The 23,203-nt window shown below is 44.9% G+C and overlaps 1 protein-coding gene across 17 annotated transcripts in view; it reads right to left on the reverse strand.

Moving 5' to 3' along the window:
* Positions 1–23,203, reverse strand: part of CPQ (carboxypeptidase Q) — a 390,605-nt gene that overhangs the window by 44,638 nt on the left and 322,764 nt on the right. For 8 of the 17 annotated variants that reach the window (XR_009460667.1, XR_009460659.1, XR_009460668.1 and 5 more), the window contains one exon: positions 13,292–18,612. The exons of 6 other annotated variants lie outside the window; for them this stretch is intronic. The gene's annotated coding sequence lies outside the window, so the exon portion shown is untranslated. The remainder of the gene's footprint in view (positions 1–13,291; positions 18,613–23,203) is intronic. 3 more of the 17 variants (XR_009460661.1, XR_009460660.1, XR_009460663.1) reach the window with 3 other exon arrangements.

Below are 23,203 nucleotides of genomic sequence, written 5' to 3' on the forward strand. Positions count from 1 at the left end.
TTACACCTGTCAACATGCAAAAAATAAACAACTTTAACAATACAGTGAAGGACAACATTCCCAGGATTGCTAGCTTCTCTATTTCTAAATGATTTCTTTCATTTCAGAGATGGCAATGTACTGGCTTCTCTTCACAATAAATGAAACTGTCTGCTTCTTCAGCCAAATTTTGGTACAGCCAGTTCAGGCTCTCTCTAGCATACCTCAGAATAAGAAAAGTCTAAGTCACTTCTGCAACATTACCAGAATGAAATCCATTCTCTGAGGAAAGGATCCTGAGTTTCTTGTGACTGTGCTTTGCTGTTGTTGCAGAAGTGCAAAAATTGTAAACTCTGCTTTACATAGCAACCAGTCTTAACTTTCCCAGTTACAGATTATTCAGATGGTAATGGCTTGGATTCTTGCAAATATTCCAGCTTTGTAGTATATTACTGTTATTTAATGAGTTCACGTTGACTTCCAGTAAAGTCATGTATTGATTTTGAAGTTCTTTCTATTAACTAACATTAAGAGACTTTCAAAGGACTTGCTACATCATGGTACTCTGATCTTCTTCTACTTATATTCCAAATCATCTTTTAAGATGTAAATTGACTGGCTATTTAATTGGCCCTGAATTTAAAAAAAAGTCGCAGTTGGAGCCAGCACTTTCTTGTAATGACATACCTCTCATTTAAATTTATCACTGTAAAAAAATTCTATAGGCATCAGTGGAATTGCACCTACCTTAACTCATTCATTATTTTGCTATCTTTATCACTTCCTTCAACCACCAAAACCTTTTCCTTCATGATTTTTTCTAGAGATTAAACTGCAAAAGAATCTGCTGCCAATTTTAGTGTTAATTTGTATTTTATAGAAAGTTAAGGTTTTTGTATAAAACAATTTATCACAGACAAGGCAAATTTAGTATTTTAAAAATCTTCTCTACAAGCAGAGAAATACATGTGATATGTAAGGCTTCTACAGAAGAATTTTACTGAGCTATTCAAAGCAAATAATACAGGCGTATGACAACTGGAAAGCATTGTCTATATACTTTTGCTGCAGCAGTTTTTCACTACGTATATTACTCACAGACTGTTGCAGTGATTTCATAAAGTTAATGGTCTTCACAAGGGAGAAACGGTAGGAAAATACTTGCATAGTTTTCTTTAATTTTGAGTGTTATTGCATATTGCATAAAAAAAAATCATCAAAATTTGGATTCATAGCATCCTCTCTCTCTTGAAGGCAAATTAAAGACCAAATTTTTGGTGCTTGAAATTTCTGGTGAGGCACATTAGGCAGCAGTTTGATTCCACTGCTATATTCCAACCTACATGTTAATGGCTGCATCTACATGACTTGCATAACCAAGTACTAAATGACCAAATACTAAATGACTGCACAGTAGGCCTGTGCAAAGCGACTAGTATTCGCTTCGGATTCAGCCAATTCGGGGGACACTGATTCGATTTGGTGATTCGAATCACTGTCCTGAATCGATTCGGCTGAATCTGATTCAGAGATTCGGCTGCAGCCAAATCTCTGAATCAGCCTCATCCCCACCCACTCTCAATGACTGCCCCACCCACTCTCCCAGCTCCCAGCTCTAAAAAAAGCCCCCAGTTACTGGCTGCTGCCAGGCAGGGGGGTGATCCCTGCTGCCCCCCACTGCACTGTGCTGCCTAGGGGGGCTCTGCCATGAGCCCCACAACCCCCACCCACTCTCCCAGTCCCCTGCCCGCCCCCGCAGCCCCAGCTCCCAGTTTTTTTTTTTTTTATTTTAAAAAAGCCCTGATTCAATGACTGCTGGCGGGGGGGGGCGCTCCCCACTGCCCCATGCTGTGTGGGGGGCTCTGCAATGAGGCCCTAGAAGCCCCAAGGCCACTGCAGCAGCCAGTGAGTGGGTTTTGTTTAGTTTTTTTTTTAAGGGCCAGCAGCTGAGGCAGGCGGGGCTGCCATGGCAGGGGCTGAGATAGTAGGCAGGGGATAGGGGCTTGTGGCAGAGCCCCCCATGCAGTGCAGGGCAGTGGGGGGTAGTGGGAATTGCCCCCCCCAACCTGGCAGCAGCTGGTGAGTGGGGGCTTTTTTTGAAAGAGCTGGGAGCTGGGGCAGGCAGGGCAGCCATGTAGGGAGGGGGCTGAGACAGTAGGCAGGGGTTGGTGGGCACTCAGGGGGGCTGAGGAAGGGAGCAGGCAGGGGATGGGGCCTGGCAGCGGTTCCCCCATGGTCCACTCCCCCTCTTCCAGCCCCACCCCGCCCCTACTTACCAGCATGGAGTCTGGGTCCAACTCGCTGCTGCAGCAAGTGGGGACTGCCCGAATTGCTGAAGCTCTCCGAATCTTTTCCAAATCAATTTGGACCTTTTCATTGGTTTCCTGATTTGATTTGGATTTGGAGAGTTGGCCACCAAATTCGGCTGAATCTTCTCCAAATTGAATCAGCACCCAAAGCTTCACACAGCCCTACTGCACAGTAACCAATGTTATTGCACAGTAGTGTCCCTGCATGGTTGCCTGGTGGTACTTACTGTGCAGTAGCATTGCATCACAGTTCATGCCCCACAACGCTACTGTGCAATAGTAACAACCTACTGCACAGTAAGCATCTCATCCAGATATGGTCAGTGAGTGATGACATGACACATCACAGAATCATAGAAAAGTAAGGCTTGAAGGGACCTCTGGAGGTTATCTAGTCATGAAGCCCCATTACAAAGAAACTTGCCCATAGGAAGTTGTGGAGCTCATCAATTTAGTAGATTGAAATCTGCCTAGAAAAAGGGAGAATTAAATTCCCAGGAATGGAAACAGCCTTCTCTATTAACAGGGAGAAAGATGAAAAAGGTGGATTAGTAATGCTCTGCAGCTTATAATGAAAGCTTCATGCAAGTCTTTTTTTTCAGGGTTCTGGTTCGCTCCAATTTTCCTTTGAGCAACCCCAAACATGGTAACAAACTTATCAGGAACTATGAATATTTATCTAGTGCAGGGATGAACAGAATGGAAAACACCAAGTTATGCACTGCTTCCATCCAGTTGGCTCATGTTTACTTGAAATCAGGACAAAGGTACCATCAAGTTGGCCTATATCTATAACAAAACCCAAGCAAAATGACATACCTTTGATTTAAAATGCCCTAGAAAAATTTCATACCTCCATAGGTAATACAGATCTTTTTTTTTTGGTTACCAGTTCCTATTATTCTGTGTTCCAATTATCAGCCAGCTCTGATTAGTTAGATATTTATGGTTCTCTGAATGCTATGCTTTCTTGTTTGGAAAAATGGGGTATTTTCACACTTACCTATCTGTAATAAATGATATGTTATAGACCTAAGAATAATCTAAGTGAATTCCCAAGGTAAATTTCATTTTCTCCTGCCAAAACCATAGGGCAAAAATAAGTTTAAGTTATTTTATTTTGAACACAGTGGTCCCCATTAACAGGTCAGGATTGACTGTCCCATCAATCTTGAGATGTGGAGTCTTTCCCTCCACTTAGAAAACTGCACTGCACCATTCCCAACACCATGCTGTGGTAGTCTTGGCAAATATTGCCTTTTTAACACCAAAACATTCTTGATTTAATCAGTGCTGTTATAAATTTGCCTATAGGGAGTACAAATTCTCTATGTGAAAGTAAATAAGCAAATTGACTCCTACATCTTACGAATATTTGAACTGCGAATATCAGGATTAAATATGACAGAGTTTGAAGCAGTCTTCCAATGAAACTCTTTTGAAAGCATAATTGAAGGAGATGAGCCATGTTAAAAATACAGTTTTCAGTTTCACCTCAAAGTATAAAGAAGAACAATTTCTAAAGCCAAGTTTCTATGTGATTTCCTTTGGTAAAGGTATGCAATTAATATCATATATTGTATTGAAAGCCAAGGACTGGCATATCAAAAGGTAAGCAGTGGAGGTACTGGAGAGTTTGAAATGCTGGAAAGTTTGAAAGTTGTCAGGAAATAGACTTCCTTCAATTGCTGGCACTGTTTCAGACTTTAACATTAATTTTAGACCCTGAAAACCAACTTTTCATTAACTGTGCCAAGTTAGAAAGTTGGAATTAAAGCAAATCAATTTGTAATAGAAAGTGCCTATTGCGGGAAAAGCAATGCAGGTCACAGCAGAACCTATTGAAATACAAATGCAGGAAAATCATTTAACCTTTAACCCTTTTTCATTTAGGGTCAGTTAGGACAATTTAACTAATGGGTGGACAGGAATGATTGGAGCTGTTTCAAAAGGGGAACATTTCAAAAGGGCAGCAGCTGGTACATTGTAATTGTTATGTGTGAATGAGCTGAGAATGATTGAAATGCAGCAAAACTGGTCTAACTTCAACACTCCTTTATCCAGGGTTAAAGCTGAAGCAGTTTTGCTGCATTTGTTCTTAGCTCATTCACACGTAACAATTAAGGTAGAAACAGAGTATGCCTGATGATGTATTTGTGCCACTATAACAATATGGCGGTACAAATGGTAAGGAAAGAGACATCCTTACCCCACCCGGGTGCCCTGTGCCTCCATTCTGGGACCTGCATGAACTCAGGCCTCCATGCTGGGACCTGCATGGAGAGGCACGGTTCAGTTTGGGTCCCAGCCCAGGGGTTCACAGGAGCCAGGTAATCCCCAGGGCCCCATGCTGGGACCTGCACTGACTCATGTCTCTGCATGAGGCACAGGTCAGTGAGAAACCCAGGTGGGGCAGAAAGGAACATGGGAAGCCTCTGGGCAAAGGGAACACATTGCCTGTTGTCCCACACTGGGTCTTGTATGGCACCCAATAAAGCAGATCAGCTGTGAAAGGACACGTCCCAGCACAGCTGATCTTTTTCAGTTTGGTGACATGTTTCTACCCATAAAAGGTATCGCTGATGCCCTTTTGAAACATTCCTCTTTGAAAAGGGCTCCAAGTGTTCAGGTGTGCACACCCTACTTTGTGTCACTACAGGATCATTCAGATGTAATGGTTATAGCTAACTGCTAATAGTGGCTCATACGCAGCCGCTCCCCCTTCCCTTTTAAATCAGTTGATAGGTATGCTTGTCCTGCTGGAGGGATGAGACCTAACTTTATGGGCCAAAGTTTCACTGACCAGTGTGGGCAGAAGGAAAGAACAGGTGAATGCCTGACTTGAACTGCAGCATGGTATCATGGACAATGACTGAAACCTATTTTTGTTCGCAGAACTTTCCCCTTCACTGTGGTACTGCTTAGTTCCCACAATAATCTGAACCTATGACCAAATACTTTTGGAAAAAGCAAAGGCTTACATTTTATGAAACTTTTAATGCATATTTTCATTAGGCCAACACTCATCCTTGAGTAGAACCTGAAGAGCTTGAAGGAGTTCCATCACTGGAATTTTTTAAGATCAGATTGATTAGATAAAAGTTAGCTGAGACACTTAGGCAGGGATGATTGTGCACTGAGCAAGGGGTAGAACTAGATGTTTGTTTGAAGTCCCTTTTAGTCAAATTTTTCTGTTATTGAACAAAAAGAGAGAGAAATAGAATTAATGTAGAATTTCCTCTCTCTCTCTCTCTCTCTCAATCAAATTCCACAAGCCAAGAAGCTGTGTAGGGTTTTCATCCCAAACTATGAATCAATCAAACTATGAATCAAGCGCTGTATCAGTCCAAGTCTGAGGTACAAGCCAGGGGGCATGATGGAATCATGATTAAAGCAAGCTGCTTGTCATGCTGGGAGGTCCAAGCCAGGGACAGGAATATTTGGGAACAGACAAGGCAGGAGCAGAGCAATCTAGGATGGGATCAGGCAGGCATGGTACCAGGAGTGGAGACAGGCAGATACTAGGTAGAAATACAGGTAGGAGTGAGGTACAGATTCAGGCTAGACAATGTACAGGCAAGAACTAGGCAGGGGAAAGGCACAGGTGTAGGCTAGACAAAGGAACAGGTAGGAAGTTCTGCAAGGATTAAGGCACAGGTTCAGGCTAGGCAAGGTTCAGATGGGATCAAGACAGGAGCAAGCAGACAGCCAGGGTATCAGGGATCCCAGCACACCAGGAGGTTCAGCCCGGCGGTCTATTTGCTCAGGCAGCAAGTTACAGTCTGTTTGGGACTTATAAGGACTGAATAGGTGGAGCCCTCCTGAAGACCCTGGGGGTAACTCAACCAGGGCTCTGATTCCCTCCAGCTGGAGCCTGGAGCCGGATTGGCCCAAGCTAGGCCTAGAGTCATTCCACCTTTTAGTTTTCAATGCATGAATTCTGGAGAGTGGGTATGCATAAGTGGGTTGCCAAGACCACACAGCAAGATGGTAAAAGAACAGGAATTAGAACTAAGGAGTCCCAAGCTCAAACCTCTAGACCAAACCTGTTTTTTTAAAAGATTTTGCAAAAAAGGAAACCTAAGGAAACTTTTACAACACAGTAGTGAATTTAAAGTTTGCTAGAATGTTAGTGATTAATGACAACACCCATCATTGTGCAGCGCTCATGAGACCAGAGGATTTCCTTTTTTTATTTACGTTTAAAACGATCTGTCTGCTCATAGAGTATATAACATTAAAAACTGCCTTTTCACATCTGTAAATTTATTTTAAAACAAATTGCTGCTGTCAGTTTGGCTGATGTTTATCTGGATTTAACATCTCTGAGGACTATTTCACATAGTTTAGGACACTTCAATTCACTTTAGGACACTGCCATTTCAAAGAACTCCAGGGTCTTACCCTACATTTACTTTAAATTGTACTGAGCATTTTTCCCAAGGAAGGAAATAAAAGTGATTTGAGTTATTTTTTTAAAGTCTAATTAAGTTCCAGCACTTTGAATGTATAATCGTACATTTAAGAGAGAACTTTTAAAAGAATGTAGGTTACACATTAAAACATTGCAGGCATGAGCAACTGGTGCCTCCTGAGTCAGGGGGGGCATTTGCCCCCTCAGCAGCCAGTCAGCGACCGGGGGGGGGAGGGATCCCCCACAGCTGATTGTGCTGACCCAGAAGCGCCAGCAAGTGCCAGGGGAGCTTCTCCTGGTGCCCCCACTCCCCGGCCGGTGCTCTCAGGGGGGCACCAGCACTCCCACCTACCCCCTACCTACTCATTGCCTAAGCAGGGAACACTGGCTGTCAGGGGGGGTGCACCAGCACTCCCAGGGGTTGCACATGCACCCCTGTGCATCCTTTACATGTTGCCACTGACTGCAGCAATAGAGGCAAAAAATTGTAAAACTCTATTTTAAAGTGTTAATAAACCCTATACCAGGGGTGGGTAAAATACATCCTGCAGATCGAACCTGGCCCATGAAGGAGTTTTGTCCGGCCTGTAGCGAGTCTCTTGGTCCCACATGTCCCAGGTGCTGCTCGGCCATAGCGCATCCTACTGTCCCCTGGGTATGCAGCAGGGCTGGGGCAGGTCTGCAGCTGGACTGCCTTTCTAGGCAGCCCAGGTGGCAGCGGCTCCTTCCAGCTGCTGCCACCATTGGCCCCAATCCTGTGGAGACCCGTGCACGCAGCTCTGACCTGGTGTGCCTCGTGCCTGCTCCAGACTCACCCATCTATGCTGAACAGCAGCAGCAGCGGTGGCTGCCAGGCAGAAATTGTTGCTTGGCATGGGGGAAAAGCGGCCCCTTCCCTAGCCACAGCCAGGCAATTCTTGCTACAGCTGCCAAGAGCCTCGTCAGGCTGCCCTGCATCTCCACTGCTGCCACCACTACCTCTGGGTTGCCCAGTGGGGCAGCGGTGACAGTACAGAGCAGCTACGGGGAAGTACGGGTGGCAGTGACAACAGCAGAGATGCAGGGCTGCCCAGTGTGGCATGGGCTCTGGGTGGCTGCAACAAAAACTGACTGGCAGCAGTGAGAGGGAAGGGCCACTTTTCCCCCATGCTAAACAACAGTTTATGCCTGGCAGCCACCACTGCTGCTTAGCCCAGACAGGTGAGTCCAGATCAGGCACAGGGTGTGCTGGGTCAGGGCTGCATACACAGGTCCCTGCTGATACTGCAGGGCTGGGACCAGCGGCAGCAACAGCCAGAAGGAGCCACCACCACCTGGGCTGCCCAGAAAAAGAAGTACCGCTATGGAGCCACTTCAGTCCCACAGTGTGCCCAGGGGTTAGTAGGATGCACCACAGCTGGGCAGTACAGAACAGGCATGGGGAAGGCTGGGGCTGTGCACTGTTAGCGGTGACAAGAAGGTGTGATAGAGTGCATGGGCTCCAAGCTGTTGTGGGGTGTGGGAGGGTGTTGACTGGCTCAAGGGGGCACACACAGGGGGCTCCCATGCACACCCAACCATACCCTGAAACCCTCCCCCACAAACCCCACCCTCACCCACACACAATCACACACCCCACAAACACTGCACCCCCCACACCCTCCCCCACACACACACACACCTATGCACCTCTGGGGGGAGCCTTGCTCACTGCTATGCACACACACCCCACCACCAGCATTCCCGCTAAGATGCATGGCATAGATGGTTGCACAGTTGCACATGGCTGCACAGGCACGCTCATGCCATGCTGCCACGTGCTCCAGCATGCACCACACCTCCAGCCACCCACCACACATCCCACAGCCCCCTACAAACTTCATATCCATTCACACACACACACACACACATCCTCACAAACCCCCCATACCCACCCACCCACATTCACACACACCTCAACACTACACATACGCACACATCCACACACACGCACCTACAACCCCCACAAACTCCATCCACAGCCACCCACCCCCATCCCACCCACCCGTTCCCCCACCCTCCACCCGCCCAAAATATACAAGAGTAAGATTTTATTTTAAGCTATAATCACCTCTATGTACACAAAAATACACATAAATCAGGATATTTTAAAAAAATAAAATTAAAATGTTATTGTGAACATTTACTTCTTAATATATAATTTGGTTGCTTTTTTCCAGTTCCAAGATGGCAAACCCCCTTCCCAAAAGGAGTACTTCAGGGGCAAGGAGAGGGACTTCCAGTGGCAAAGGGTGGGGTTAGGGGTGGGACTTCTGGTCCCAAGATGGCAACTGGGAGCGGGGCACTTGCGGCCCTTGACAACTAATCAAAATTCGTTAAGCAGCCCTCCAGCTGAAATAATGACCCGCCTCTGCACTACACAGTAAACTACCAATATACTTATGTAGCAAGGTATTTGCAACCTCTTCTGTAAAGTTTACCAGACATTGATGTCTTGTTTACTGTAAACATCAAAGAGATTTTGAAGTGTTAGAGTGCTATCTCCCAGACTAAAGGCAGTATAGGTATCATGAATGCTTTCTTTGTCCATTGCTTCACAGATTTAGAAGCAATGGATAAAACTTCCATTGAAGCCTGAAAGAGCATATGTAGCCAATGTTTATTCAGGTTTTTTTTCACTTTGAAGATACTGTCAAGAGAACTACCCACAACCATTTCCATTCATGTCTGTTTAGATTTAGTTCTGAACCACAGAGATATGAGGTATAAAAAGTATGAGATTTTAGTGATTTCACAATGTGGTAGTGATGTTATAAATTGCAGAGTTTAAACTATAAAGCCATGCTGTTGTTTTTAATATAATTTAATATAAATTTCATCAGGAAAAATAGGGCTTCTCCTGAACTGCTAAATTTGGTGGTGCAATACAACAAATACACGTTAAATTCACTCCTGTGTGGTGGGCCCATCCAACTCATTTGCTTCTTTTTAAGCCCTGTGCTAGCTCTGTGTGGGTGGAGCCAGTGCAAGGGGACACTTGCACCTCTGGACTGGTAGGGAGTCTCCAGAACAGCTATACGTTGGCTGGTTTAGAAGCAGAAGCTGGAGAAGGCAAAAGGCCTAGACTCTGGTAAAGGATCTTCAGGCCTGTGTAGAGGTGAAGCCTAGAGTGAGCATCCCTGACACTACCGCAGAGATCACCACCCTATTATCTGAACTGAGGGGCTAAGTTAGCAACTAGAGGTTCAAGGTGCCAAGGGGAACTACAGGTTCATGTCAATGGTGCCAAGGGGAACTGCAGCGTTTATTTATGGCAAAGCATCCTTCATTAATTGTCAGCCTTGGAGTGTTTATGGAAATCCATGACAGCTACAGCATTTGCTTCTGAGCCTATCACAACATACAGCAAGCTACCAAGTATCTAGGGGACTGGTGTACCACAGCACTCACAGTGATCCCTTGCAGTGAAGTCAATTACGATAAAACCATCCATCATTAAGAGTTCTGATGGACATTACTGAAAGTCTACAAACAAATGTTTGCTTTTCAATCTGATTCCAAATGGGAACAATAAGACAACATGTACAGGATAAGCTCACTATTGCTGGAGGCAGCACCCTCAAGTAGGCTGTCCTGCTCTGGTCAGCTGCATCTTCAACACGAGTAGTGTAGCTGCCAGCATGCAGGTAAACAAATAGTTTGCAACTCGGTTAACTAGCCCTGTCACTCAGTGGTGTTAATTAGCTCATCCCAACTCCAGTGTAAGGGTGACTATACTACTTCCAATTTAGCAGGCAGCCTGCCTGGAGCAATGCAGCATACTTGAGACTACCCCTAAGGTAAATTTACCCTATGGACATAGTCTAAGGCTTCTACTATGGCACAAAATGTATAAAGAAGGACTTTATTCAATTTAAAGTAACAAAAGATTAGATTTCTCTTTTGTCACATCTTTTAGCTGATATTGACTTTATAGGTACAGTTAAATAAATTGGTCTTGTTTGATAAATGGTAGAAATTAGGTGGCTTTTTCTGGTTTTCAAGACAGTAGGTCCTTTGGCTTGCTACTTTATGGTTCTTGACCTGTATATGGTTTACTCATTACTATACTTATTAGAACTTTATTAACTAAAATATATTTATGCCTATGAAAACTGTACCAGCATCTTTGATAATCACCTGTTGTATTCGTATCCCCAACAACCTCATTATATTTACAAAGATACTTCTAGTGCAGGGAGAGAAATCAGGAATAGCAAAGGTAGTTTCAGGTCTCAATAGAGCTCTATGACCTGTTTGGCCGCACATAGGAATTCACAAATAGTACACAACTGTTCCTTACTACTACTTACAAGATGATACAATAAGCTTCAGTCTATTTGGGGGGGGGGGGAAGTAATATAAACATTATGCACAATTCTGCATTTGGAATGGCTGTGGAAAAATACATGCGTCTTCCATTATTATTTATAATCTTGTAATATATGAGGAGTAAGTTTAATAGACAAATAAGTTTAATTGACAAATACAAAAACTTAATTTTTACCCCACAACTGCAGTTTAACACCGCATGGTTTAAAATCTCAGAGCTGTTTTAATCAATATAATCACTGAACTTTCCTTTTGAGTTAAAACTTTGTGAAACACAGGGGAAGAACAGCAAAACTGCTTTATAAAATTACACTTTTGAACAAGCATTAGCCTTTCTCTCTGATATATCATATTGAGAGTAACTATACTCTTGTGACTGATAGAAGTTCAAAACACAAGCAAACAAGGTGAACCCAAGTTAAAAAAAATTGAATTTGCTACTTTAAGTATGAACAATAAAATGGGAATTTTCAATAGCCCTATCACTGGCATGAAGATCCAACTAATAGCAAAGGTATAGATCAGTGCTTTTCAACCTTTTTTGGACTCAAGACACCCCTTATTAGGCTTGAGGCAGCCCTTGGAAAATACCAGCTCTCTTCACTCATTTTGTATTAAATACTACAGTAATGTTTTCGTTGCAAAGAACTCAGAAAGACCACAACAGATCAGAATTCATTTAACATTAGGGATTCTAATTTGAAATCACTAGGTTTATCTTGTGAATCATGTTTGCATACATAATGGTGCTATCACTGTGTGGCACCTTGCAGCATCTCTGAAAGGATCTCAAGGCACCCCAGGGTGATGCAACACCCTGGTTGAGAATCACTGGTATAGGTAATCCTGTGTGAGTAACACCTGAAACAGTAAGTTTTCCAAAGGTAAATGCAAATATTCAAAACATAAAAGATAGAAAGAGCATCAGTGAAATCACAGATTCAAAGGCATTCCCAAGATTGAGAGTCCACAGAAATCTTCAGATTTAGCAAGATGCTTATAACAGTTGCATCTCATTTCTTATAAACACTGGAAGACTATAGCTGCGCTTACCATCTCAGAGCTGATTTTGCAATTTCTGTTTACAAAGCAGAATCATAGACTCTTAGAAAATGAAGGTTGGAAAGGAATGTCAGGAGGTCATCTACTCCAGCCCCCTGCTCAAAGCAGGATCATCCCAGCCAAAGCTTTGTCCAGCTGGGTCTTAAAAACCTCCAAGGATGGAGATTCCATCACCTCTCTGGTTAACCTGTTCCAGTATTTTACTACTCTCTTAGTGAGAAAAGTCTTCCTAATATCTAACCTAAACTTCCTTTGCTTCAACTTGAGACCACTGCTCCTTCCCCTCTCAGTCTTCTATTCTCTGGACTAAATAAGCCCAGTTCCCTCAGCCTGTCCTTATAAATCATAGTCCCCAGCCCCCTCACCATTTTCACTGCCCTCCGCTGGACTCTCTCCAATTTGTCCACATCCTTTCCATAGTGGGGGACCCAAAACTGAACACAGTACTCCAGATGTGGCCTCACCAGTGCTGAATAGAGGGGAATAGTCACTTCCCTTGACCTACTGGCAACACATCTACCAACGCAGCCCAGTATGCTGTTAGCCTTCTTGGCAACAGGGGCACACTGCTGGCTCATATTCATCTTATTGTCCACTGTAACCCTCAGGTCGTTTTCTTCAGAGCTTCTGCCCAGCCAGTCAGCACCCAGCCTGCAATGGTGCCTGGGATTGTTCTGTCCAAGGTGTAGTACTTTGCACTTGTCTTTGCTGAACCTCATGGGATTTCTTGTGGCCGAATCCTCCAATTTGTCTAGGTCACTATGAATCCTAGCCCTACCCTCCAGCGTATCTACTACTCCTCCCAGCTTGGTTGTCATCTGCAAACTTGCTGAGGGTGCACTCTATACTATCTTTCAAGTTGTTGATGAAGACACAGAACAAAACTAGCCCCAGGATCAACCCCTGGGGCACTCCACATGATACCAGCTGCCAACTAGACATTGAGTCACTGATTATTACCCTCTGAGTCCGATGCTCTAACTAGTTTTCTATCCACCTTCTATCCATGCAGTCCATTCATCTAGCCCGTACTTCCTTAGCTAGCTTGCAAGAATGTTGTGGGAGACCATATCAAAAGCCTTGCTAAAATCAATGTATACCACATCCACTGGTCTCCCTGAATCTACAAAGCCAGTCATTTCTTCATAGAAGGCAATCAGGTCATGCATGTCTTTACCTTGGTGAATCTATGCTGAGTGTTCCTAATCACCTTCTTCACCTCCCAGTGGCTTGAAATGGATTTCTTGAGGATCTGCTCCATGATTGTTCCAGGAACTGAGGTGAGGCTTACTGGTCTGTAGTTCCCTTTTTCCCCTTTCTTAAATATGGGCACTATCTTTGCCCTTTTCCAATCATCTGGGACCTCTCCTGATTGTCATAAGTTTTCAAAGATGATGTCAATGGCTCTGCAATCATATCAGAAGTGTTGACATAAAAGTGAATTAGGCTAGGGACAGACATTCAAAAATCTTGAGCCTGAATTGATACAGTCTAACCTGCAGAGATTTGCAAGTGGATAGACATACACTTTTGATTCAAAAAACGCAGGCACGTGCCTGCAGTGGCTCAGTTTAGAAGCTGGGGGCACTAGAGTGAGCCCTCCCTTCCATTCCACTATGCTGAGCTGAGGCCGGGGGGGGGGGTGGTGGTGCAGGGCATGGCATGCCTCAGCAGGACACTATGATTAGGGAGGGGTTTAAATCCCCACTCTGGCCTTCACAGTCCCAAGCTGGGAGAGGGGGAAGCAGCCCTTACCAGGCTTTCCCTGCCCCCTGCTCGCTGCTCAAGGGGCAGGAGTGTTGCCAGTACCTGGCTCCTGGCTAGCACTTTGAGGCAAAGTGGGGTGAAGGAGGGCTGCTTGTGTGCAGTGCATGCATCTGTTGATGATACTGAGCTTTTCAATCTTCCTCTCCCTCCTTCTTCATACTATCTGCAGCAAACTGACGGCACTTACAAGTCCCATGTGTTGCAAACTGGGTCATTTTTCACACTTCTCTCTGTCCCCCCCTTGAACATGGTCAGATGATGGCTTTTGAAGCAAGCCAACAACCAGCAAGGAGCTTATCAGAATACAAAGCTTATCAGCCCACTAAGAAAACACAAGCCTCTCTCTCATTAGTTCAAGCTCCTCTTAAATAGCTTTTTCCCAGGCATTTGTAAGGAAGAATGGGGGAACATTAACAGCTGATGTGCTGATTAATTCTAAAAATCCCTAAGCAGACAATATTCTGTCTGCCTTTTTTCCCAGTGAAATTGGAGACACATACACAGACACCTCTCAGTACTAGCTAGCAAGGGGGTGGCATGACCGTGACCAGATACTGGCTGGGGTCTGTGCTGTGGGAGAGGGAAGGGAGGGGAAGGGAGATTCCTTCTTGAGCAGAGTGGAAAGAGGGAAGTGGGGCAGGGGAAAGCCAGGCAGATGCTGCTGTGCCTGCAATCTCCACCTCCTTTTCAGCCAGTCAGAGGTACAGCTAGGGAGGAGAGGGGTGGGGCCACCCTTACTCTCTGGAGCAGACAGTCCAGTCCAGGGCTGAAAAGCATGCTGGGGGACTCTAATTTAACTTAAACCAGGAAGGGGTGTGGGACACAAGTTCCATAAACCTGTTTGACTCAAATCAGTTAAGTTGGATACTACATTCAACCAGGTTCATCTTAAACCAGTTTCGGCCATTTTGAAACTGGTTTATGTGCACTGAACTTATGTTCTGTTATAGGTTTAAATCAGTTTCTGATCACTTAAATCAGTTTGTGTGTAATGTCTGTCCCTAGCCTTAAAGACAAACGTCAGAATTCCAGATCTTTTCTATAATTTTACAAAGGGAAAAAAACATGTTTTGAACTTCGTATGAAGGCTTCACTACCCCTAAATCTCTGTAATTCAGAAAGTTAGGTGGGAAAAGTTGTACAAGATGTTCTCTGATTTGTTTGTTATTATTTTACCCCACCTCCAAAAGTTTGCGCATTAAGTAAAAAACACCACTTTTTCATGAAATGTACATATTTACAGAATCAGCAGAGAAAGAGGTCTCAATAAGGGCAGAATGTTTCAGATAAATTTGGTGGTAGTAACAGATACCATAGAAAAGTAGGGTTGGAAGGGACCTTCAGAGGTCATTTAGTCCAACCCCTCCTGCCTGAAGCAGGATTATTCCTATCCAAACCATCCTATCCACATTCATTATCTAACCTTTTAGCAAAACTATATAATCAACCCTGATGCAGCCACAAGACATAACACCCTAACCTGCCACAGGTAAGCAGGGAGATGATTTAATAGATTTTGTAGCTTTCATAGACATTAGGGCTGGAAGGGACCTTGGAAGATCATCTAGTCCAGCCCCCTGCCCGAGGGGCAGGAATCAGCTGGGGTCATAGGATCCCAGCAAGATAAGCATTCAAATTTCTCTTGAAGGCATTCAATGTAGGTGCTTGAAACACCTCTGGTGGCAGGCTATTCCAGACCTTGGGGGCTCAGACAGTGAAGAAATTCTTCCTTATGTCCAGCCTGAAATGGTCATGGAGGAGTTTATAACCGTTTGACCTTGTCATCCCTTGGGGTGCTCTGGTGAACAAGCGTTCCCCCAGATCCTGGTGAACATCCCTGATAAACTTATAGGTGGCCATCAGATCAACCCTAAGCCTGAGCTTTTCCAGGCTAAAGAGTCCCATAGCTCTCCACCTGTTGTCGTAAGGTCTGTTTTCCATTATAAGGTTTTCCACCTGCCCTTGTAAGGTCTGACCTCTGATCACGCACGTGGCTCTTCTCTGGACTCTCTCAAGCTTCTCCACATCCTTTTTGAATTGTGGAGCCCAAAAGTGAATGCAGTACTCCAGCTGCGGTCTCACCAAGACTGAGTACAATGGGAGAATAATATCCCAGGATTTGCTTGAGAAACACTTATGGATGCAAGCCAACATTTTGCTCGCTTTACTAGCCACAGCATCACACTGAAGGCTCATGTTCATCTTGTGGTCAATCAGTCCCTTTCATCTGTAATGCTAACCAGTGTAACACCGCTGAACCTATAAGGATGCTGCACGTTTTTCCTCCCAAGGTGGAGAACCTTGCATTTTTCAGTGTTAAACACCATCAGGTTCTCGTCCGCCTATTTCCTGAACCTGTCCAGGTCAGCCTAGATCGCCCTCCTGTCGTCAAGTGTGGATGCTTTACCCCAGAGTTTGGTGTCATCGGTGAATTTGGTCAGTCCACTTCTGACTCCAATGTCCACATCATTAATGAAGTTGTTGAACAATATAGGTCCAAGGACAGAGCCTTGAGGGACCCCACTGGTCACAGGGCACCATGGTGATTGACTTCCGTTAACCACCACCCTCTGGGTCCAACCAAGGAGCCAATTCCCCAGCCAGAGGATCATGGTGGACCCGAGGCTGCAGTTGGCCGGTTTTGCCAAGAGGTGATCATGAGATACCAAATCGAAGGCTTTTCTGAAGTCAAGATATATGACATCAATCTCCTCTCCCTTGTCTAGGTGATAGGTCACCTGGTCATAAAAAGAAATAAGATTGGTCAAGCAAGACCTACTTGCAATAAACCTGTGCTGGCTATCCCTCAAGATGTTGGTGTCAGCCAATCTATTAAGAATGGCCTCTTTAATAATCTTTTCTAAGACCTTCCCTGGGATAGAGGTCAGGCTGATGGGCCTGTAGTTTGCTGGATCTATTTTCCTCCCTTTTTTGAAGATAGGCACCACATTGGCCTTCTTCCAAACTTCAGGCACTTCACCAGAGCACCAGGAGCTCTCAAAGATCCATGCCAGGGGCTGGGCTATGATGCTAGCCAGCTCCCTGAGTAACCTGAGGTGTAAATTGTCAGGGCCAGCTGACTTGAAGGTGTCCAGCCTCTCAAGGTGTTCCTTCAAAAGGTCAACATTGATGGATGGCAGGGAATATCCCTCACCCAGGCCTCCCTGTCCCATGGGACTGATGAAATGGGCAGGGCTGTCCTGTGGGACTGATGAAAGACCAACGTAAAGTACCCATTTAATAGGTTGGCTTTTTCTTGGGCGTTGGTTGTCAGTTGTCCCATCTGGTTTAGCAGGGGTCCAATGTTGTCCTTGCTTTTCCTCCGGCTCCCCACATATCTATAAAAGGACTTTTTATTGTCCTTGATATTTGTAGCTAGTTGGAGTTCCGTCACAGCCTTGGATTTCCTGGTTCTCTCCCTGCAGTGTGGAATATTCCTCCTTGAAGGTAGATCCCGTCCTTCATCCTTTGTAGGCCTTTCTTTTAGCCTCAGGAGATGCGCTACTTCCCTGGAGAGCCAAGGGGGCTGCTGTTAATCCGGGCTCTTGGGAGCATCAGACTTCCCAGGCTAAGGGGCTGAGTGGCAGATTGCCTCCTCAGTCCCCCTCAGGATGGAGTCTCCCACGACAAACACTTTGCGTTGCATCTTGGGAAGAGCGGGGGCGGTAGCTACAGTAGTGCCTGTGTTGCCTGCAGGAGCTGGCAACTCAGCAGGCTCTGCTGGGGCTGCAAGAGTTCATACCTGTTGCATAGCTCCAGCGGGGCAGAGGTGGCCAACATCCTGCTGATTCAAAGGTTGTTAAAATACACTCAAGAGATCCAAGGAAAAGGGCCAAGCCTCCACTACAGAGGAAGACAAAACCACCCCAAATTCAGTACCAAATAAAAAAACAAACACCCCCCCTCCCCCCCACCTGATACATATAGCAGCAGGAGGGGGAAAAATCCTTCCCAGGCCCCCCTGGCAGCCAGCAAAGCCTAGGAACATGGGAAATATCCATAATAAAACATAGACATAGCTACTCCTAAAACACCCCTGCCCACTGCTTATTCAACCTCTTCTTGAACACCACAAATGATGGAGAATCCACAACTTCCCTAAGCAATCCAAGAATTTTTTTCCTGATAGCCAATCTAAACTTACTTTGCTGAAACTTCAAGCCATTGGTTCAAGTCCTACTTTCTGAAGCAAGAGTGAAAAGGTGTGTTCCATCTTTTTCATGGCAGCCCTTCAGGTACTTGAAGACTGCTATCATGTTCTCTCTTAAGTAACTTTTCTGCAGGCTGGACATACCTATTTCCTTCAGCCCCTTCTCATAACACTTCCTTTCCAAACCATTTATCTTTTTTGTCACCTACCTCTTTAACTTCTCCACCACCTTTTTAAAATTTGGAGCCAAAAACTGCACACTGTACTCTAGACGAGGCCTAACCAGTGCTGAGTAGAGAGGCATTATCACTTCCCATATCTTGAATCTAATGCTTCTATCAATGCACCCCAAAGCTACATTTGCCTTCTGTGCAGCTACACCACACTGAACACTCATATTAGGCCTGTGATCCACTAAGACTCCAAGCTCCTTCTCTGTAGTACTGCCATGAAGCCAAGTTTCACCCTTTTTGTATTTGTTTTTTTGATTATTCTTCCTGAGGTGTTGTATCTTGCATTTGTCAGTACTTAACTTCATCCTGTTAGCTTCAGCCCAGCTTTCCAATCCATCAAGCTTGACACTGAAAGAAACAGAAATTGCTCTGAACAAAGATCTAGAAAAGCATTGAAAAGCATGTGTAAGATTAGTATTTAATATCTAATCCTACAAGACAATAGTTTTCGTATTTCATCTCAGTAATCTGGAAGCTAAAATGACACTAGATATAAAAATTAAAATAACTAAAACTAAAATACCACTGATGTATAAGGATTGATCATACACATGTTATTTTGATACTTGATAGAAGTCCCATATACTACTATCATATTAGATAGGCAAGCAGTGAAGTCTGAAGTAAATTTGATCAGAAATTGGCTAGCACTAGCTGGTTGTGATGCTAAAACTCTTTGAACAGAGATACTGTCTTTTAACCTATTCTGTGGCCAAACAACACACAGTTGTATGGGAAAGGAATGAACATACACATCCTCTTGACATGTCTTAATACTGTTATCCATCTTATTATTGGAACTTCAAAATCAAATCTGTGAAGGTTGCCAATGCTCATACACATTTCTCCACTTGACAGTCATCATGAAATATCAACTTTTAAAGAATATAAATAAAAATTCTGGTTAACCCTGTACTTACCCTTCATCAAGATTCTGAACACCTACCTCCAACTCATTTTAAATCATGTTGACTCTTTTTTTGGTTTTTCCTGAAATGTTAATGGTAAACAATATAACTGCAGAAGAAATTTAGCAAAGGCAATGGGGATATGTGAAAGAAATAAAACTCTTATTAGTGACCCTACAGCTGGGCCTCCTATTTTCTTTCTCCCAAAGTAACATTAGTTGATCATTAATTGTATAAGGATTTCACACAGCAGGTGTGGCATACTCAATGCCTAAGCAGCCATTTAAAAATACTGTTATATGATTATAGCGAACTTCAGACAATTGATTGTATAGTAAATGACTGCTCAATAAATTCCTTTCCCAAAGGAATAACAGAACTCCACACGGCATCTTCTGCAGCTGTTGACTAGGTATTAAAACTCAATCTTAGATTACAGTTGTTGAAAGTCTTCATATGAGAGACAGATATTACTCCTGCTGGAAGGGGTTCGATTGGGAGTCTCTAACACAGGGGTGGGCAAAATACAGCTTGCAGGCCAGATGTGGCCTGTGCCAAGGGATTTTATCCAACCTGTGGCAGGTCCCTCAGTCCCACCTAGCCCAGGTGCAGGGGCAGCCTGGGCTGTGGTCCATGTGGCCAGTCCTGGTGCCCCCAGACATGTAGTAGGGCTTGAATGGCATAGTGACTGGACTCCACTGCCTGCTAGCTCCAGTGGCATTGGCTTCTGGCTGCTGCTGCCAGTGTCACTGCTGCTCGACATGGCCCTGATGCCTGGGCATCCCAGCCCATCCTCCCTGCACCTACTGCCAGACGGAGTGGGCAGGGCAGGATCTCCATGGAGACTGGCTAGGACTCTTGAAGGCAGAGTGCACTTGGCTGGGTGGATGGGATGGGGCTGCAGGTGAGGAGTGGAGTTTGGGAGTGGGACAGGCGGGCAGAGCTCGGATTGCGTGGTGGTAACAGTATGGTGCTATGCAGGGAGTAGACTGCAGCTCTGCCTTGGGCCCTGACCCTCTGCTGTCACCACCCTATGATCCTGGCCCTAGCCCCACCCACCCATCCCTGGATGCTGTTCCCCACCTGCCTGCAGCCCCATCTCATATGCCCGGCTAAGCATGCCCTGCCCACATGGGTCCCAGTCCAGTCCCCATGAGACCCCACCTACCCACTTTGTCTGGCACTCCCAGGCTGGCCTACTAATCTACAACTTGGAGAGTTTTGGTGAGCTGTTGCGGCAGGGGAGAGAGGAGCGGGAGTGCTGACAGCCTGCAACAGCTCACTAAGATTCCCTTAGCGGCCCTACAGCTCAAATAATTGCCCAAACATGCTCTAACATGAGACCACATTGTGACACAAAGACCCATCCAGACTGGCCATGTAGGTTTGGGAAAACTGTTGTAGCCATATCTTAGTTTTGATATGAACAATGGGAATAACATCAACCTACCCTACAGTGCATTGTATGAGTTATTGTTTGCTTGGCACACAGAACTATAAAACTCTGAGAATTAAACAAGCCACATGACATAGAGGATGAAGGCCAGCCTTGTTTTCTATTTCCACAATTGCCTCAGACTGAATTTAAAAATACTAGGAAGCTGTGCTGCACTTCATAAACAGTGTTCATTTAAGCTTTGCAACATACTTATGAGGCAGGTAAGTATCCTTATCCTCATTTTACACACTGAAACAGCAAAGCAGTATCAAAAACCAGGATTTGAAAACTGATTTGAAACAAGATTTTTGGTTCTCAATCTTGTCTATACAGTACACTATCTACTAGGCAAAAAATAGCCTCCAACTTTTTCACCTACCATGAGTTTGGTGTCATTCATTATATTGTTGTATACTGCCTAAACATCTTTGTTCTGGGAGGATGGGAGAATCTCTTTGGCAACCCTCCACTCAGGTCTGCCTTTGACTTGCAGTTTGATTCCACTCCAGGTGAGACCAACCTGCTGTAACTCACAATATATGCTCCTTTTATGGAACTATTTTTTTTTCTTTTCTTCTGTTTTTCTACTCAAGGGGTTGCCTCATAATATTAGTGTCCAGTCTTTTCAGAGTGTGACCAATACATTTAAATTTTCATAGTGTAAGGGGTCAATGTTGTACCGCCCAGAGTCCCGTCATCTCCCGATTGAAACAGTAGTGCTTTGTCGTTGGAAAAATCACCTGCCATGCCTTCAATATTATGAGAGATATGTCCCGACGCTACCTTGGGAGACAATGAAGAATGGTCATCGGTTCAGGATGCAGGCAGGTCTTCACAGGGCTCCACCATCCTCATCCCCTGCCCTCACCACACCTGATGTTCTGGGCATTGCTATTTGCCTTTGAGACTGGTCTTCCTACCCTTATTCAGAATACCCTTGGCTGGGGTCCTTGGTTATGTGGCTGCTTGCCCCATTCTTCCCCGCATGGGTCCCAAGACAGCTCTCTCTCTCTCTCTCTTCTGGTTCCCCTGACTGAGGCCAGCTCTCTTTTCTTCTTCCCCTCTTCAGGGTATAATTCTGCCTATGCCTTCTTCCCCTAGGTCACTGGAGTGGTTCTCTTCACTCCCCAGTCCTGATCTCACCGGCCAGTCAAGTCTCCCCACCCGAACAAGTTCCTTGCTGGACCTTGCCAGATAAATTACAAGGCTGGAGCTCTCCCTTTGGCTCCAGGGTTGGTCTTCTCCCCTCTTCTGCTCTCCAATCTCTTCTTCTCTTCTCTGTTTCTTAGTTTCCTCCGACCCCCCAGATGCTTCCTCGGCATCCCTTAAATCTTCCTTTTCTCAGCTGAGTCCATTGTGGCAGCCTCTCATTTGCTGCCCGTCTGACCCAGCTGTTCCTCCTTACACTCCTTGTTGTGGCCACTTTTTTCCCCCCTCTTTCTTTTCCCACACAGCTTTCCTCTTCCTGGATTTGAACCCCGGCAGCTGGGTTTGCCGTGGCAGCCTTTGATCTGCTGTAGCCCCAGCTGACTCCTCCAGTTGTTTTTGGTGCGGCGCTTTCTGTGTCTGGGTTTGCCACAGCTTTTCCTGCTCCTTGAGGTAAGTTTTTTTTCTTTTGTGTCTCTTTCTCATTCTCATGGAAGGCTGCTTCAGACACCCTGTCACACATGGGTTTCGTAGACATTAGGGCTAGAAGGGACCTCGCAAGATCATTGAGTCCAGCCCCCTGCCCAAAGGGCAGGAAGTCAGCTGGGGTCAGATGACTGCAGCAAGATAACCATCCAAATGTTTCTTGAATGTGTCCATAGCAGATGCTTGCACCACTTCTGGGGGGTGTCTATTCCAGATTGTGGAGATTCAGTCAGTACAGAAGTTTTCCCTATGTCCAGTCTAAATGGTCTTCCAGCAGTTTGTGACCATTGGACCTTGTCTTCCCTTGGGGTGCTCTGGTGAACAGATGTTCTCCCAGGTCCTGATGCACACCCCTGATATACTTATAGGCTGCCACCATGTCCCCCATGAGCCTACACTTTTCCAAGCTTAATAGTCCCATGCCTCTCAGTCTCTCATAAAGCCTACTCTCTTGACCTCTGATCATGTGTGTGGCTCTCCTCTGAGCTCTCTCAAGCTTCTCCACATCCTTCCTAAAGTGTGGAGCCCAGAACTGGATGCAGTACTCGATCTGCAGCCTTACCAAGGCTGACTAAAGCAGGAGGATGACATCCTGGTTCTTGCTTGAGATGCATCAGTAGATACAAGCCAGGGTTTTATTTGCTTTCCTTAATGGCATTTTCAGTAGGTCTCTTCTGTACATTTTTGTGTTGTTCTTCAATTGTTGCCTGTTCAGATCCTTTGGTACCTAAAATCTAGTACAGACATAAAATTACAGAGTGCTGTACCAGCCATTTTCTATTTCCCCATTTTTCCACCAGATAAAATAAAAACAACTTCACATTATTATAAAGATCTAAAGTTTGGTTCTTACTTAAATTTGTGTGGTTAGTGAAGAGTAAAAGCAACATGTGCTTTTATAAGTCTAGCATGGATATCGTTTTCTTGGCACTATCAGAGTAGTTCACAATACTTCAAAGAT

This window comes from Alligator mississippiensis, chromosome 3, assembly GCF_030867095.1.
Source record: "Alligator mississippiensis isolate rAllMis1 chromosome 3, rAllMis1, whole genome shotgun sequence".
Classification (NCBI taxonomy): domain Eukaryota; kingdom Metazoa; phylum Chordata; order Crocodylia; family Alligatoridae; genus Alligator; species Alligator mississippiensis.